Source organism: Globicephala melas, chromosome 5 (genome assembly GCF_963455315.2).
Source record: "Globicephala melas chromosome 5, mGloMel1.2, whole genome shotgun sequence".
In the NCBI taxonomy this organism is placed as follows: Eukaryota; Metazoa; Chordata; class Mammalia; order Artiodactyla; family Delphinidae; genus Globicephala; species Globicephala melas.
The window spans coordinates 128,795,894-128,811,894 of NC_083318.1; the positions used below are offsets into that span (position 1 = coordinate 128,795,894).

Genomic DNA, 16,001 nt, shown 5'->3' on the forward strand with positions numbered 1-16,001 from the left:
GCCAAGATCCACTGCTCATCACTCCCTTCTCTACTGGAACTTGAGTATATTCTTCTCATGATCTCATACACTTCACATATCCGACTACACACATAACATTCACAGGTCTCTTACATTTTCTAGTAGGTCTTTCAAAATTTTCTCTAGGGGAGCCTATTCTACACTGTAACTCAATTAAAATCAACTAAATTTAGATTTCCTTTTGTCTGCAAGGATTCTGCCTACCAAAACTGTATGGTGCCACTGGGCATCTTGTGCAAACATAAGAGACCTTGTTTAGATCACTGTGTTACCGGAGTCTTTGGAAATGTGTTGTTAATCCTATGGAATATTGATCGACTGTGTTTATTTCAGCCTATAGCATGGGGAGCTAGGAGATGATGGTTTCTAGGCCAAGAGGGCCTCACTTTTTTTCTCTTCTAATATCAAACATTAAAATTTAACATTTACCTACTAAGTATACTACTTACTACTAAGAGTCAGTACACCTATTGCCTCTATGTCAGTGCTTGTTCCTTGTATCAGTATTTATAGTTTAGACAGATCATCCTTTAGCCAGTCAGCTTCCATGTTGGGCTCCTGGTAAAAAATAGAGGATAAATGCATGAGGTATTTTTTTTCTCACAGAGTCATATGTCTCCTGGAAAATTGTTCTTCATGTCTTCATAGTACGCTTTTGGACACCAACCATCTATAGTATCATAGTAAAATGTGAATTTAGGTACATGTTCTTTTATGGTTTCATTGTCTCTCTTCACCACTTCCATCATTTCTTGGCTCCCAAGGTAGGCAGCACTAATGAGGCAGAATGGTTCCAATGCATTCAGAAAGGAAAATTCACTCTGTACGTTAATCATTCGAAGGAGCATTCTGATCATCGAGGACTTGATTTTCTCGGGCCATGATTTAAGTAGTAAGTAGCCAGGAACATAGGGAACATCAAAGCCAGCACAAAAGTGGATTGGCGAGCTTGCTGTTGGGTGACTCAGTCATTCACTCAATTGCTGGAGAGAGCAGAAAGCAGCGAGTTATTGGGAGCTCAGGGGCATCTGCTTCAGAATCTGAAGGGAAAAAGAGCAGCCTACAGAATGACCGATGACCACAAGTTTCATTTCCTTTGGCACATGAGTTCTCAGGAAAGCTAGTTTGTATTCTACTTGACCACAGAGTCCATAGATGTCCTTAATTTCTCGAGCATTTGGATCGTCCAAAAGTTGTCAGAATCTTCTTGTCCTTGGGGGCCACGGCATGCCCAGCATGACTGATAACCCAAACTGGAAAGCGTCTTTTTGTTGAAGAATACAAAGCCTTTGCAAATGGCACATAAAAGGCAGAAAAACCTGTGTTACCCGTAATAAAGAAAATAAGCAGCTTAGGTCTGTTGGCACTTTGAGTATTAACGCGGTCAGTCCAGGGCCCACATTTTAGAACCTGTGTTTCAACTCCACAACATGAAATGAATTCCTTAGGCACAGGAGTTCCTTCCTTGATTTCTGCGTCCATTTCTGTCTGCCTAGAAGGCAGCAGCCTGAGCCGTGACCGTCTTGGTTAGTGAGGGGATTGTTTTAAATCCATTCTGCTCCCTCCAGTGTCTGCAGGGCTGCTGGTTTTCACAGTTGCTGCTAGCCGGGCTATTGTTTTTCAACACTGCTGCACAGTAGGGAGTAAGGCTTGGGCACAGGGCCTGTTATAACATTTGAAACCTCACTTATCTTACTTTTTTATTGAATAATGTTTTCTCAGGTATTTTTCAAGCATTTGGTTAATTTCTAGAGTTCTAAAAAGTTGATTTTGCCAATCATTATCATTGCTTTTATGGAGGAGCAGTTTTTCAGAGGTCTTGCTCTGCCATTCCTGAAATGCTTCTTATCCAAATGTATTTTCAGTCTACATGTCTAATTTTCACCTCAGTATTCTTAGTACTCAGGTTCTGAAGTAAATAAATATCTAAAGTGGAAGAAATCCAAACTGAATATATCCACTATCCTGGCTTACTAAATTCAAGGGTGAATTTACTATGGTTGTCAGTCTAACAGGAGTCCGTACTTTTTTTTTCATTCTGGAAAAAAATATATATCACATAATGTGAAAACAAAGTGTACAGCATGTTCTTTAGTTTGAATTTTACTATAAATTGCTTTCTAGATCTGGAACTTGTTCAGAACATTTTTTAACAGATTAAATTTTGCCTTCTTTAATAAAAGAATAATGTGTCCTCTATGGTGAACAAGCGTTGTAGCAAAATTCTGTATTTAAACTGATGCTCAGCATTGTGTATTATATATTTTCTTTGTATAACTATCAAGTTTCAGAACTTCCAGATGCTCCTGCTTACAAACAAGCCTGCATCTAAACATTATCTACTTAACTTACATCCAAAAAAAAAAAGAGCCTATATATCCCCCATAAAGAAAATTGTTACAATACCTCGTAACTGAGATGTATGTATGTATATCTGCTTGCCACATTAAAAAGTCTTTTGCTTGTGCAAAATTAAGAGAAAAACCCTAACATGGTTCACCATGGAAGATACAAAAATCTACTCTCTGAAGTTACGTGATGCTAATTATAAGGTGGGGAATAATATATTGAAGGTATTATTATCACTATTGTTATTTACAAAGCATTTACTTAGTAACTTACAGGTAATAAATGGCTGTTTTACCCACTTCCTGTGATTTCATTTTCAATGTTTTATTTACTCCTCTATCTGCCCTGTATCAGCCAGTTACATTCTGTATGTATTCATTGATTCATAACTTCATTTATTTACTTTATACCTATTAGGTATCAGCTGTAAGCTCTTTAAGGGAAGGGACTAGATCTTATTCATTTTTGTCTGCCTAATTTCTATCACATTGGCTATATAGGAAAACAGATATAAAAATATAAAACAGTGCAATATTTTAGTATTACATACTTATTTTTGAGATTACAAATTGGTTGTTCCATATGAAATTGTTAATATTTGATTATTTATTTATTTATGTTTGGCTGTGTTGGGTCCTCGTTGCTGCATGTGGGCTTTCTCTAGCTGCGGTGAGCGGGGGCTACTCCTCGTTTCGGGGCACAGGCATCCCATTGTGGTGGCTTCTCCTGCTGCGGAGCACAGGCTCCAGGCATGCGGGCCTCAGTAGCTGTGGCATGCAGGCTCGCGGGCTCTAGAGCGCAGGCACAGTAGTTGTGGCGCATGGGCCTAGTTGCTCCGCGGCATGTGGGATCCTCCTGGACCAGGGATCGAACCCTTGTCCCTGCATTGCGGGCAGATTCTCAACCACTGTGCCACCAGGGAAGTCCCAATATTTGATCATTTTTGACTTTGCAAAATGGAACTTCATGTGATCCACCTTAATATATGCATAGAATAGTTAAAAGATCAGACTCCAATTCATAGAACGGATGAAATTTGTCTTCACTTCAGGATTTAGTTTGGAAGCAGGGAATTTGGTGATTATCACCTTAAAGTATATGCACCGCCATGTTCATTGCATCATTATTCACAATAGTAAATAATGACATGGAAAAAGCGTATGTGCCCAATAATGGATAAAATGATGAAATGTAATACACACATACACACACATACACACTGGAATATATTTCAGCCACAAGAAGGAAGAAAATCAGCCTTTTGCAACACAGGGATAAAGCTTGAGGGCATTGTTCTAACTGAAAGAAGTCAGACAGACAAGAGCAAATACTGTATGATCTCATCCTTATGTGGAATCTGAAAAAGCTGAACTCATAAGAAACTCATAAATAGTGCTTGCCAGGAGTCTGGGATAGGGGAAATGGGGAGATGTTGATCGAAGAGTATAAACTTCCAGTTATAAATTGAATAAGTCCTGGGGATCTAGTTTAAAGCATGGTGAATATAGTTAATGGTACTGTGTTATTTACTTAAAACTTGCTAAGAGAGTAGGTAATTATGTGTGATGATGGAGGTGTTAACTAAGCCTATTGTAGTAATCATTTCACAGTATATATGTGAATCAAATTGTCATGTTGTACACCTTACACAATATATCGATTATATCTCAATTCACTGGAAAATATGTCAAAAATAATAATTACTGTTTAATCTTAAGTGCAATTGTATTCTTTTTCCCCTTGAATTTACTTATGATAGATAAAATTTGTTCAGTTTTAGACAGATAACATTGTCATACCACATATATCAATTAAGATGATTTCCACTGGAAGAAATTGTAAACCTGATTAAACTGGCCTAATGAGTGAGGACATTTTAAGCTTGCAACTAGGAACCCAGAGGAGTATGTGTCCCAGGGTCAGCTGAGTTAGAAGGTTCCATTTTATTGTGATTCCCTCATTTATATTCTTTAGTTTGTTGGCTTCATGTCTTATACCCTGATGTACAAAAAAAAAAAAAAAAAAAAAACAGTGGGAACCATCTTTTATATTTGCTTTCTCTTGAGTGTGATTCCTTCTCAAAAACCCCAGACTCTTTATATATCTATTCCTGTGGCTGGGACATCTGCTGGTGGCGCAGTGGTTAAGAACCCGCCTGCCTCATTTTTGAACTCAAAGGATATCTCCATATGTCAGACAGTAAGTGGATCTGAATAGTACAAGGGGCGCAAGGTAGCAAATGCTGGTGCCACATCTACATCCTATCAGTGAGTTCCAGACCATTTCCAACTGACAGCACTTGCATTTCTTTGCCTGAAGAACCCATCTATGCTAAGGGGTTAAGATTATGCTTAGCCCCTCCAGACTACTCCAGGAAACACTGGTTTATGCCATTGCATGAGAGATATAATGATACTGACTATTAAAATGATTGTGCATTTGGGTATTTTCTATTCAGTGCAGTGAAAGAAGAAATGCTATGAAAGAAGAAAATGACAGGCTCATTTCAGCTAACTGCCAACTCATGATACACAGTGAAATGTAGAAAGATTCTATGGAAGGATTAAAGAGAGTCTCATCTCCTATGGCTGTGGGGAAAATTTTTCTAAAAATCATTCCCAAAACCTTGAATGGGAAAACATTGTAATGATTAGGTAAATGCTTACCTAATGTACAAAGCTGGATACGACATCTGGTGAAGTTGGGCCACTGTATTTTAAGATAAAATATATAATTTGAACCAACGGCCATTTTGTGGCACTATATCCCTGACAGGTAGAATACACTGCTTTGAGAACTACTGCATGGAAATAAGACTTGCTTCTCTCATTGTCATTTCCATGACCCGTTTCGGAATTTGTGTTTCTACGTGCACAACTTTAAGCACCATTGGAATAAAGAAACTAAAGTGTGAGGAGTGGTGGCTTGGGGGAAAAGGGGGAGGGGAAGTATGCTTCTATCAGGGAACACAAGTAAGGGTCCACTAATCCTGACCCTTAGTCAGGATTATGGCTGCTGCTTTGTCATTTTGGATTCCTCTTGACAGTAGATAAGCAGGCAGGAAAAAGGAGTTTATTAAGTCTTTAGTGTCTACATTCATTAATATTGTCTTGAATGCCAGCATGAAAATTCTGGAACAGGGTAGATTATAATTACTTATATACACTATTAACTGTTTAGGGCTCACTTTGCCCTTATTTTTATCCCTGGGATGATGTGAGAGGAACCAGATACAATCCTGCATGTAACAGGATCTACGGTAGGCAAGTATCGCAGAAAATAACTTTGGCATTTGTAGAAAAGAAAGAGCTAGCTGTCCTTCCTCTCCTTCTAAGAGTCTCTTTGGGAATATAATGGGAAGGATCCTGGGTCCTCACACTTTGGAATCTGAATAAATATTTCTTGGGAAAGACAAGACTTGTGTATACAGCTTTACAACTCAAAGGATATCTCCATACGTCAGACAGTAAGTGGATCTGCATAGTACAAGGGGTGCAATGTAGCAAATGCTGGTGCCACATCTACATCCTATCAGTGAGTTCCAGACCATTTCCAACTGACAGCACTTGCGTTTCTTTGCCTAAAATTTTGTTTGTTTGTCTTTACTGAAGAATTGGAAGTTACTTTGCAAAGGTAACAGATTTGAATATCAGGATATGCACTCCTTGAGAGCATATCTATGTCATGATTGAAGAAATCCGAATAAAAAACCCAGCTCTCGCTCCAGCTGAGGGAGGCATGTTTTTACAACATTTCTCAAAGTTTTTCTTGGAATTACATTTTTTAAAAGTGTAGTTAATCTTAACTGATAGCATTACCAGAGTGAACTCTAGGTGCCTTATCCCACAGGGATCTGTGGTGGTGGCTAATAGATCATGTTCTTTTTTGACAATATGGCTGCTGCATAGGATGTGGACATATGTAACTTAAAAATATATATATAGCTGACAAGCAGAAGGCTGATGTTGGATCCCCGAATGGAAATTGTTATAACTCACCTGATTTTCAAACCTAAGTTTAAACCCTGAACATTTGGATTGAAGTGGAGGCTAGATCTCTTTGGCAAAGGACATTGTAATGTCCCTTATTGTAAACTCTTCCCCTAAAGAACTCTGATGCCATTTAGTAGAGTAACTGTATATTTAGAAAATGAATATACAGAATTCTTTCATGTGCTGTTAGATATTAACCATTAGCTGATTCTGATATCAGAAGAACAGAAATGTCATCATTTCTTGGTTTCCAAGAGTGCATATTGGGAATGATAAACTAAACAAATGCCAGATTGGCTACTCTGGAGTCTACTATAGCTACTAAGAGTCTGTGTCAAGAAGGACAAAACAAAATCCCCAGAAACTGCCCCTATTTCAGGCCTAAAATGTAAATCAGAAGGAATACCGGATCCTAGGATAATTTGCAGTGAATAATGTCATCCTCAAAGAATGAAGATGCAGTGATTACCAGCATATCCCAGTTTAATTCACCTGTACGTTCCTGAGGGAAAAAGCAAATGAGCTGTGGAAAATGACAGAATAGTAAGTGGAGCCCCAATCTTAGCTGCTGTGCTGGTTGTGGTGCTTTTATTGGAACTGATCAACATAGCCTAAAATTCTTGGATTGTGACTACTGATTTGAGAAATAATTTATTTTAATCAACTTCAGAAATGAGGATCAAAAGTATTTACACTCACCTGGGAGGAAGACTAGTACACATTAACTTCTTGCCCCAAGATCATGTTAATGCTTCTCGGTCTCATTGTAGTCTACAGGGACCTTGCTTTTCTTTCCTAATGCTGGCTTACTGTTTTGGTGAGTCATCCTAACATAATCTTGTTAACAAGGGGAAGGAAGTACTTTGGATTTTGTAGTGTAACACATATGTACAAAGAATGGGAGATAAATAATCTAAAGATTCAGAGTCCTGTCTCAAAAGTGAATCAATAGTCTGGGGCATTTGGGGACAGCTCTCTAAAGTATAAGAAAATGTATTGCACTTTTTATTCTTACCACTTATAAAGATGACTCAACTATGAAGTTTTCTCTCGGTTTCTGAGGCAGCATATCAATGTACTTGAAAATACTGCTACTGCTGATGTATATGGTGTGATTCAGAATACTGTTAGTTTTTAAGAGGGGCCCAGGGCAAGAGAGTACCTTCAGTCAGTTGCAGTCCATGTTGTACTGCTACTGGGCCACATGTGCTGCTAGTACCTCATCTTGAGCACACATTGTATTTTACTACATTTTGCCCCAGAGCCTAAGCTAATGCTGTGGGAACTCCACCTCCATGTAAGCAGAGTCCAAACGTAGAGAGTGGTTAAGGTGCCAGGAGCATTCCTTACCAAGGGGGTGTTAAGTGCTGGTTTATAAATGCTCTGGACTTCCGTCATTAAGACACAAAATTTTTACATATAGTTTGTAAAATATTGGTAAGCTTCACGGGAATTTGCAGCAAAATACAACATCTATTGTTATAAAACAATCTCAGCCTCAGTTATACATCCTTATCTTTGGCTTTGCCCCTTCCTGTCTCACTCTCTCAGTTCCCTCACTTGCATGTCTTGAGATAACCAACCAAATAAACCACAAGAGAACCAAGAAGAATTGTCTCCAAATATGGACTTACTGATTTTTAAAAATTGTTTATTTTTTGTTTTATTAACTTATAAATGTCATCTTTCTACTTTCTTTAGGTATAATTGCTTTTATTTTTCTAACTTATAAGCTGGTTAGTGAGCTCATTAAATTCTAGGCTTCCTTCTTCCTAATATATGCACTAAAGGCTATTGATTTCCCTCTAATCACAAATATACAACATATTGATAATTGAATTTCCATTATTACAGGGCTAAAATATTTTCTAATCTAATTTCCATTATGATTTACAAAAAGAAAACTTAATTACCAAACACTCAGGTATTTCCTAATTATTTTTTGTTGTTGTTGTTGTTGATTTCTAGCTTAATTTCACCATGGTCGTGTTACACATTTCATATAATTTCATTCCTTGAAAACTTTTTGAGATATGATTTAGAGGCTAATTTGAGATCTATTTGGGTAAGTTCTTCATAGGCATGTGAAAATAATATCTATCTGTTACTCTTAATTACAGTGTTCTTTATATGTCAGATCAGGATTATTCACCTTGAGCAAACTTCTGTAGTTTTTTTGGTCTGCTTATGCTTATTTTGTCAGTCACTGAAAGAAATTTGCTAAATCTTCCACTCTGATTATAAATCTGTTAATTTCTCCTTTTAGTTATGTGAACATTTGTTTTATATATTTTGAAGCCGTTTAATTTGGGTGCATACTAACCAGAATTGTTATCATTTCCTAGTGTATTAGTTTATTATACTGAAATGTCCCTCTTCTTTTCTAGCAATGTTTTTTGCCTTAATACCTATTTTTCTGAAGATTAATATAGAAAAGCCAGATTTTTTAATTGAAGTATAGTTAATATGCAATGTTATGTTAATTTCATGTATCTTACATAGTGATTTGAAATTTGCATACATTATGAAATGATCACCACAATAAGCCTAGTAACCATGTGTCCCTATACAAAGTTATTACAATATTATTGGTGATAATCTTTATGGTGTGTATTATATCTCTGTGACTTATTTATTTTATAACTGGAGGCTTGTAACTCTTAATCCCCTTTACCTATTTCACTCTGACCTACCCCACTTTGCTCTGTCAACCCCATTTGTTCTCTGTATCTGTGGGTCCATTTTTGTTATTTTGATCATTTGGGTTTTTTTAGATTACACATATAAGTGAGACCATATGGTATTTGTATTTCTTTGTTTGACTTATTTCACTTAGCATAACACCCTCTAGATTCATCCATGTTATCACAAATGGCAAGATTTCATTCTATGTCCTGGCTGAGTAATACTCTATTGTGTATATACCACATCTTCTTTATCTGTCCATCTATTGATGGACACTTTGGTTGCTTCCATATCTTGGCAGTTGTAAATAATGATGCAATGAATATTGGTGTGCATGTATCTTTTCAAATTAGTATTTTCATTTCTTTGGATATATATCCAGGAGTGGAATTGCTGGATCATATGGTAGTTCTAAGTTTTTTGAGGAATCTCCATATTGTTTTCCACAGTGGCTGCACCAATTAACATTCTCACCAATGGTGTTTGAGGATTCCCTTTTCTTTACATTGTCAATATTTTTTACTTGTGTTCTTTTTGATGATAGCCATCTGACAGGTGTAAGGTGATATCTCATTGTGGTTTTGATTTGCATTTACCTGATGATTAGTGATGATGAACATCTTTTCATGTGTCTGTTGGCTGTATGAATGTCTTCTTTGGAAAAATGTCTATTCAGGTTCTCTGCCCATTTCCTAATTGAGTTGTTTGTTTTTTGATGTTGAGTTCTATGAGTTCTTTGTGTATTTTGGGTATTGACCAGTTATCTGATATATTTTTTGCAAATATCTTCTCCCATTCAGTAGGCTGCGTTTTTGTTTTAGTGATAGTTTCTATTGCTGTAAAGAAGCTTTTTAGTTTGATGTAGTCTCATTTGTTTATTTTTGCTTTAGTTTCCCTTGCCTGTGAAGACAGATCCAAAAAAATATTGCTAAGACTGATGTCAAAGAGAATACTGCCTATGCTTTCTTCTAGGAGTTTTATGGTTTCAGTTTTTACATATAAACCTTTAATTCATTTTGCATTTACTTTTATATATTTTGTGAGAAAGTAGTCCAGTTTGATTCTATGCATGTAGCTGTCCAGTTTTCCCAACACCATTTATTGAAGAGGCTGTCTTTTTCCTACTGTATATTTTTGTCTCCTTTGTCATAGATTAATTAACCATATTAATGTGGGATTCTTTCTGGGCTCTCTATTCTTTTCCATTGATCCATGCATCTGTTTTTTGTGCCAGTCTGTTTTTGATTATTGTATCTTTGTAGTATAGTTTGAAATCACAGAGCATGATACCTCCAGCTTTGCTCTTCTGTTTCAATATTGCTTTGGTTATTGGGGCCTTCTGTGTTTCCATACAAAATTTAAAATTGTTTGTTCTAGAATGCCATTGGTATTTTGATAGAGATTGCACTGAATCTGTAGATTACCTTGGGTAGTATGGTCATTTTAACAATATTAACTCTTCCAATCCATGAGAACAGTGTATCTTTCCATTTGTTTGTGTTATCTTCAATTTCTTTCATCAATGTGTTAAAGTTTTCAGAATACAAGTCTTCTTTGTTTAGATTTATTACTAGATATTTTATTCTGTCTGATGCAACCATAAATTAGATTGTTTTCTCAATTTTTCATTCTGATAGTTTGTTATTAGTGTATACAAATGCGACACATTTCTGTATTTGATTTTGTATCTTGTGACTTTACTGAATGAATTTATTAGTTTTAACACTTGTTTATTGGAATCGTTAGGGCTTCTCTTTATACTGTTGTGTCATCTGCATATAATGACAGTTTTAATACTTGCTTTTTTATCTGGCTGCATTTTATTCCTTCTTCTTGCCTAATGACTGTGAATGGGACTTCCAATACTAGGTTGAATAAAAGTGGCTAGAGTGGACATCCATGTCTTCTTCAGGACTGTAGAGGAAAAGTTTTCAAATTTTTGCTGTTAAGTATGGTGTTAGGTGTGGGTGTGCATGTTTGACCTTTAAGACACTGAGGTACATTTCCTCTATACCCACTTTCTTGAGAAATTTTTTATCATAAATGGATGTTGAATTTTGTCAAATGCTTTTCTCCTCATCCATTGAGGTGATCATATAATTTTTATCCTTCATTTTGTTAATATAGCGTATCATGTTGATTGATATATGGATATTAAACCATCCTTACATCCCTAGGGTAAACCCCACTTGATCATGGTGTGTGATCCTTTTAATGTATTGTTGAATTTGGTTTGCTAGGATTTTGTTGAGAGTTTTTGCATCTATGTTCATCAGTGATTTGGCCTGTAATTTTCTTATCTTTTTCTTTTCTTTCTTGTTTTTTTTTTTTTTCTTTTCTTCTGTGTGTATGTCTTTGTTTGGTTTTGATATCAGGGTAATGCTGGCCTCAGAGAATGAGTTTGAAAGTGTTCCTTCCTCTGCAGTTTTTTGGAATACTTTGAGAAGAATAAGTGTTAACTGTTTTTAAAATGTTTTGTAGAAACATTACCTGTGAAGCTGACTGGCCTCGGACATTTTTCTGTTGGGAGCTTTTTGATTACTGATTTAATTTCATTACTGGTAATTGGTCTGTTCATACTGTGTATTTCTTCCTGATTCAGTCTTAGGAAATGTACGTTTCTAGGAATTTATCCATTTCTTCTAGGTTGTCCATTTTATGGTAGTATAATTGTTCTTAGTAATCTCTTAAGATCATTTCTATTTCTGTGGTCCTGCTTGTAACTTCTCTTTCTTTTCTGGTTTTATTTGTTTGGGCTCTCTCTCTTTTTTTCTTGATGAGTCTGGATAAAGGTTTATCAATTTTATCTTTTCAAAATACCAGGTCTTAGTTTCATTGATCTTTTTTTTTTAGTCTCTATTTATTTCTGCTCTGATTTTTCTTATTTCTTTCCTTCTACTAGATTTGGTTTTGTTTGTTTTCCCTTTTTTAGTTCCTTTAGGTGTAAAATTAACCTGTTTATTTGAGATTTTTCTTGTCTCTTGAGGTAGGCTTGGATTGCTGTATTTCTCTCTTAGAATTATTTTTGCTGCATGCTGTAGATTTGGATCATCGTGTTTCCATTTACATTGTCTTAAGGCATTTTTTGATTTTCTCTTTAATTTCTCCAGTGACCCACTGTTTGGTTAGTAGCATGTTGTTTAGACTTCAGTTGTTTGTGGTTTTTGCATTTTTTTCCTGTAGTTTATTTCTAGTCTCATATCATTGTGATCAGAAAAGATTCTTGTTATGATTTCAGCCTTATATTTATTGGGATTTGTTTTGTGGCCAAACATGGGATCAGTCTATCTTAGAGAATATTCCATATGTACTTGAAAAGAATGTGTATTCTTCTTTTGGATGAAATGTTCTGTATATACTTATCAAATACATCTCATCTAACATGTCATTTAAGGCTAGTGTTTCCTTATTTATTTTCTGTCTGAATGATCTGTCCATTGATATAAGTGGGGTTTTAAAGTCCCCTACTATTATTGTATTACTGTCAATTTCTCCCTTTATGTTTACTAATATTTGTTTTATGTACTTACATGCTCCTGTGTTGGGTTTTTATATATTTATAATTGTTATATTTTATTGGATTGATCTCTTTATCATTATGTAATGTCCTTCTTTGTCTCTTGTTAACAGTCTTTGTTTTAAAGACTGTTGTGTCTTATCTACCTGTGTGGCTCTTCGTGGCCCAGGGCAGCTTGGAGTGGAATGATTTATTTTGGATAAATAAAATGATTAAGCATTTCTTTTCTTTTTCCACTAGTTTGTTTTATAAATCATTTTAATATCATTTTATTAGATGCATTAAATATTACTACATGTGTTCTTGATTTATTAGTACTTCCAAATATACTTAGCATTTAGATTTTTCAAGACTCTATAAATTATAGGACTATGAAACACTAACCCCATTTAAATCTTTCCCATCTGTTGTATGATTATCATACTTTTTAATTTTGCACATATTTTGTGATCCCTAAACTTTAATAATTGTTTTACACAGTTGTTTTATTTTCATATTTCTCCATTTCATTGTTCTTCATTGCTTCCCATGTTTCTGTGTTTTCCATATGTGGCAATTTTCTTTCTCTCTGAGGAATATCCTTTAGTATTACTTTCAGTCCAGATCTACAGGTGGCATATCTTCTCATCATTTAAAAAAAAAAAATCTAGTAATGTCTTTATTTCACATTACTTTTGAAGTTAACTAGTATATATTTTTAGGCTGTATTGGAGTAATACAGAGATGTTAACTATAAACTCTGGACAGAATTTTTTTCTTTAAGTATTTGAAAGTGGTACTGGAGAGTTGCAAAAATTTTGAAAGAACACTGAAGAGCCAATCATTAAAAGGCAAAAGCTGAATGAGATTTATGTTTATATACTAATTTTATATTTATATTTCATTCATATAGCTTGAGACAAACCCTACTTCTTGGGGAGCAAAACAGCTGAATCTGAACTATAAAATTTTTGCCTTTTTGGCTTGAGAAATTAGAAGATAGAATTTGGGCCATCCAGAACAGTAGCAATGTTAGGGAACATACCCCTTAAATAGAGAAGCCCCCCAAAATGTGTGTGAATTGCAGGCAGGTTTTTGGATGGCCCCAGAATTCCAAGATTCTAAGGAGCTCAAAGTAAGTACAGATAGAAGGTTAAGAGAACTGAGCAGAGATGTCAATCTGCCCTTATAGGGGAGATAGGGTTTGTATATTGTTCCAGCCAAGTCAACTCTTTGCTACAACTCTTAAATTTTTGCTCTTAAAAAGAAGATAAATGAACAACAGTCTGTATGATATGTCATCCGTAATGTCCATTAAAATTAAAATTAAATTACTTGAGATGAGTAGAAACAGGAAAATATGACCCAAAGTTGAAAGAAAAAGTAATCAATACAAACCAACCCTGAGATAATCTAGATTTTAGAATCAGTAGGCAGGGATTTTAAAGCACTTATTATAAATATGTTCTTGGACTTAAAGAAAATATTGTTGTAATTATTATATATATATGTGCAATTTAAGCAGAGACATGAAAACTAAGGAAATAAAGCAAAATGTAGAGTTCAAAAGTACAAAACTTGAAAAAAATTTCAATTGATGGAATTAAAATTGCATTGTACACTGTGTAGGAAATAGTGAAGTTGATAATCTATCAATAGAAATTGTTCAACCTGAATATTACAGAGAAGAAAGAATTTTAAACAAGAAAGAAAATATAATATCAGTGACAACTGGGAAAATATCAAGGGATAATTGAAATTTCAGAAATTGAGAAAAGAAAATAAATTTTTACAAAATGGAGTAAATAATGACAAAATTTTCCTAAATATGGTAACAAATGTGAACTCACAGATTCAGGAAGCTCGAAAATTCTGAAGTAGAGTGAATAAAAAGAAAATGATATCTAGGCGCATCATAGTCAAACTATTAAAAACCAAAGACAAGAAGAAAATCTTGAAAACAGCATAGAAAAGTGATACGTTATATATAAGGTGAAAATTACAGCTAACTTCCCATCATAAAAAATGGAGTCCAGGTGACAGTGGTAAAGCATTGTTAGAGACCTGAAAGAAGAAAATTGCCAATGCAGAAATCAATATACAGTAAAAATATTTTTCAAAAGTTAAGATAAAATAAAAGCATCCTTTGCCGAATCAAAAGCTAAGCAAAATTTTTGAGTAGAACTGTGCTTCCAAACATGCTAAAGGGAAAATCATCAGACTGGAATGAATAGTAACATAGTGGGGTTGGTAAATGAAGTTATACTCTTGCAAGTTTCTATATTTTATTTGATAGGGTATAATGCTAATCTTAAATCAACTGTGATATATTAAAATATAAATGGTAATCACCAGAGCAAACATTTAAAATAATACAAAAAGCTATAACTGAAGAGACAATAATACAGAAAATAAAATATATTACCTAACTAATTTTATTAACACAAAAGTGGGTAGGACAGAAGTACTAGAGGAAAAAGTAAATGGAAGTTATAGGAAAAAAAGCAAAATGATAGCATTAAACACAATCATTTAAATAATTATATTGAAAAATAAATGAACTGATACTCTAATAGAATGCATATTTGTCAGACTGGTCAAAATGCAAGATCAAAATATATTCTGTTTACGAGAGGTGAGCTTTAAATAAAAAGGTATAAATAGATTTAAAATAATTGTATGGAGATAAAATTTTAGGTAAACACTAATCATAAAAAAGAGAATGTCCAAAAAGAACAGAAACAGGAGAATGAACACAGTCCTAGCCCATGGCAGTAAATGCATAGCCATGTGCACCCTTTGTGAATATGACCTGCTTCTGTTCCTCCTTTTTTTTTTTTAATAAATTTATTTATTTTTTTAAATTTATTTTTGGCTGCGCTGGGTCTTTGTTGCTGTGCGTGGCTTTTCTCTAGTTGTGGCTAGTGGGGGCTACCCTTCGTTGTGGTACATGGGCTTCTCACCGCAGTGGCTTCTCTTGTTGCAGAGCACGGGCTCTAGGCACGCAGGCTTCAGTGGTTGCAGCACGTGGGCTCAGTATTTGTGGCTCGCGGGCTCTAGAGCACAGGCTCAGTAGTTGTGGTGCACGGGCTTAGTTGCTCCGCGGCATGTGGGATCTTCCCGGACCAGGGCTCGAACCCGTGTCCCCTACATTGGCAGGCAGATTCTTAACCAACGCGCCACCAGGGAAGCCCTGTTCCTCCTTTCTTAAGTCAATTTGGGTGGCATTTGCCAGATCAATTGCTGCCTGTGTTCTGAGGTCAGGGGTTTAACCGCTGGCTGGGTTCCATGTTTGGGTGGGCCTGCTGGCTGGGCTCTGCAGTCAGGAGGGGTGGTTGGGTGGCCTCCCTGATCAGGCTGGGCCACTGGCTGCACTCCTTGATCAGGTGGAAGCACTAGCTGGGCTGTGCAGTCACCTATGGTCAGGCAAGGTCGCAGGCTACGTTCTCTTACAGGGT

The 16,001-nt window shown here is 35.6% G+C and overlaps 1 pseudogene; it reads right to left on the reverse strand.

Moving 5' to 3' along the window:
• Positions 1-528: 528 nt before the first annotated feature.
• Positions 529-1,503, reverse strand: LOC115858177 (lipid droplet-associated hydrolase pseudogene; annotated as a pseudogene).
• Between the last annotated feature and the right edge of the window lie 14,498 nt (positions 1,504-16,001).